Source organism: Tachyglossus aculeatus, chromosome 17 (genome assembly GCF_015852505.1).
Source record: "Tachyglossus aculeatus isolate mTacAcu1 chromosome 17, mTacAcu1.pri, whole genome shotgun sequence".
Classification (NCBI taxonomy): Eukaryota; Metazoa; Chordata; class Mammalia; order Monotremata; family Tachyglossidae; genus Tachyglossus; species Tachyglossus aculeatus.
In genome coordinates, this window is record NC_052082.1 from 43198228 (window position 1) to 43201104 (window position 2877).

The window sequence follows — 2877 nt, forward strand, 5'->3', positions numbered from 1 at the left end:
CCCCTCAGCCCCTGCACACCTCCCCCTACCACAAAGACACACACTCACTCTCCCCAGGATGTGAAGGGACCAAGCTGGGTAAGTCCGAGTCTTTCCATCCATCACCCTGGTGGCTGTCAATGCGAGGCTGTGGCTAATGCCTCAGGCTGGGCCAGTAAACACTGACAAGCAGCGTGGCAGGGAAGAAGAGAGGGGAGACCTAAGGAGTGGGGGATTCTTCCCCACCACCCCCTGCCACACCAGTCCTCCCCAGCCCTCCGTACTCACCCTACCCTTCCCAATGGACCTTTAGAGATATGTTCCTGAAAGGAGGCTGACAAGACCCCCTTGTGTGTGCGTGCATGTGTGTTTTTGGAGGGGGTCCATTCTTCCTTCAAGTAGAAGAGAGGCCTCAGAGTCAGCCCGATCCCAGTCCATTACTGGAGGGTAGAATAGGGGCTTGCACTTCTCCTGCCTGATTTGGGGGAGAAGCAGAGAGGAACCACATCTGCCCCTCCTACTGTTTCACCCCTTCTCCTTCTGCCACCACCAGCTTCTTTGCTGGCAAGAGTCTGTTTTTCACTGTGGCCCAGGTCAGAGCCCCCAAACCTGATCTCTCTGTCCAGAGAAATGTGTGAGTATCCCCCTCAGGGGTGGACAGCAGCCCTGTGGTCACAGTGGAGCAGAGTAGAAAGTTGGGGCTCAGAGTCCCCCTGCCCCCCCACCAGACCTTCCCCCTTTAGGTCGTGTTGGACTCTGGACTGTAACCTAGAGAGGAGATGAGGAGAGGACAGAACATGATGGGGTTGGGAGGTAGGGTGGAGAGGGGAGGAGGAGGAAAACCAAGTTTAGGGAAGGAGAAAGGTTCTCTGATCCCTTGAAGATTGTGCCATGACCCTGCCAACCAATCAGTCAATCGGTGGCATTTATTGAGCACTTACTGTGTGCAGAGAACCACACTAAGCTCTTGAGAGAATACAGTAGAGTTGGTAAATAACTAGCTGCAAAAGTGGTGCTGTTAAAGTCAGTGGGAATGAAGGCCTGCTACACAGGATGGTGAGAACTGTAGGGAGAAGCAGTATGAAAGGGAGGGACAAAGGAGGCTGGGACATTCGCTGGGAAGTGAGCAGCATTTTCTGAGCCAAGGGAAGGAGTTCCTACTGTATTGTAACCAGAAACAAGAAGTGAACGGGCCTCGATGACACGGCGGACCAGAAAACAGCAAGTTCATCCTGTAAAGTGCATCAAGGGGGCTTCAACTACTCATGCCTTCTGGAGAGTCTACAGAGGGAAAGATGAGCCTGTAAAGGCATGAACCCACAGCAGGTTTTAGAGTCATCTTTCAGCCAGTGGACTTGCATTCATTCTCTCATGCATTAATTAATTCATTCGTTTATTCATTCATCCACTCATCCATTCATTTAATTCCCACTAGACTGTAAACTCCTTTAGGGCAGGAAATGTGTCTATCATCTATACTGTACTCTCCCAGGTGTTTTGAAGAATCCTCTGAACAAAGTAGGCACTCAATAAGTAACATCAACTGATTGACTGATTGATTCAATAGGATTTTTGGAGCACCGTACCCAGCTTTTGGGAGCCACTCCTGGCCCTATGAATCATGAGGATCACAGCAATCAGACCAACCTTCTTCCTGGCCATCAGCCCAGGGCAAAATTTGAGGATGGGGGTGGGCAGTCCCGATGCCCCAGGCCCTATAGTACAAGAAGTAATTCCAGTCTCCTCTCTGCAAGAGACAAACTTATACCCATTGATAATAATAATAATTAGAAATGGTATTTTTGCAAAGCACTGTTTAAGCACTGTTCTAAACTGTATTAAAGTGATCAGGGCAGACACAGTATCTGTTTCACCCCAGGCTCATAGCCTAAGGGAAAGAGAACAGGTATGGCATCCCCATTTGGTCTTGTGTTGTCGTACACTGTCAAGTCATCTCTGACCCATAGCGACTCCATGGACACATCTCGCCCAGAACACCCTACTCTCCATCTGCAACTGTTCTGGTAGTGTATCCATAGAGTTTGTTTTCTTGGAAAAATACAGTGGTTTACCATTGCCTTCTTCCGCACGGTATACTTGTGTCTCCACTCTCAACTCTTTCCTGTGCCACTGCTGCCCAGCACAGATGAGTTTTGACTTGTAGCAGATTGCCTTCCACTCGCTAGCCACTGCCCAAGCCAGGAATGGAATGGGTATGCCTCTGTTTGACTCTCCCTCCCATAGCTGAGACTGGCAGAGTACAGGAAACTCTCCAGATATGATCCTGAGAGGAGGAGCCCCATTTTTCAGATGTGGAAACTCAAGCATAGAGAAGGTAAGTGGCATGTCCAATGTCACATAGTAGGTAAGAAACAGAATCAGAATAGAACCGAGGTCCTCTGGCCCTCAGGCCTGTGCTCTTAGCTTCTCCCACATCCCATGAGGTTATACACTCTGGAAAGGGTGTGATTTATTCTGCAAGCCCCTGGATAATCTCCAGACCGATGGTGGAGACCAACCTATGGGCGTGGGGCAGTTTCTGACAGAGGAAGCACTGTCCACACATAACCACGGTCTCCATCCGAAGCCAGGTAAGTAGGGGGAGGGATCTGGATGCCCATCTTATTGAGTGATCCGCCTACCACGGGTGGCTGATCGGGGCGGGGGGGGGGGGGGGTGCAGGGCCAGAAGATCCCATATTCAGGGATGCTCTCATGCCCTCTGACCTCCTGCCCCTCCATCATGGGAGATCTATAACGTTTACAATCCAAAAACAAAAGGGAAGGGAGACCTGGGACAGAATTCATCTTCCCCGCTGACACCCACCGTTAATTAACGACTTAAAAATCAATGACAAGAAGAGACAGGCAGCAAATGACACCTCTGTGCGTATCCCGT

General features: G+C 50.3%; 1 non-coding gene across 1 annotated transcript; it reads right to left on the minus strand.

Moving 5' to 3' along the window:
- Positions 1 to 2135: 2135 nt before the first annotated feature.
- On the minus strand, positions 2136 to 2273 carry LOC119939751. The gene has a single exon (XR_005454715.1). It is a non-coding gene; the product is annotated as a small nucleolar RNA SNORA7 (small nucleolar RNA).
- Positions 2274 to 2877: the final 604 nt, after the last annotated feature.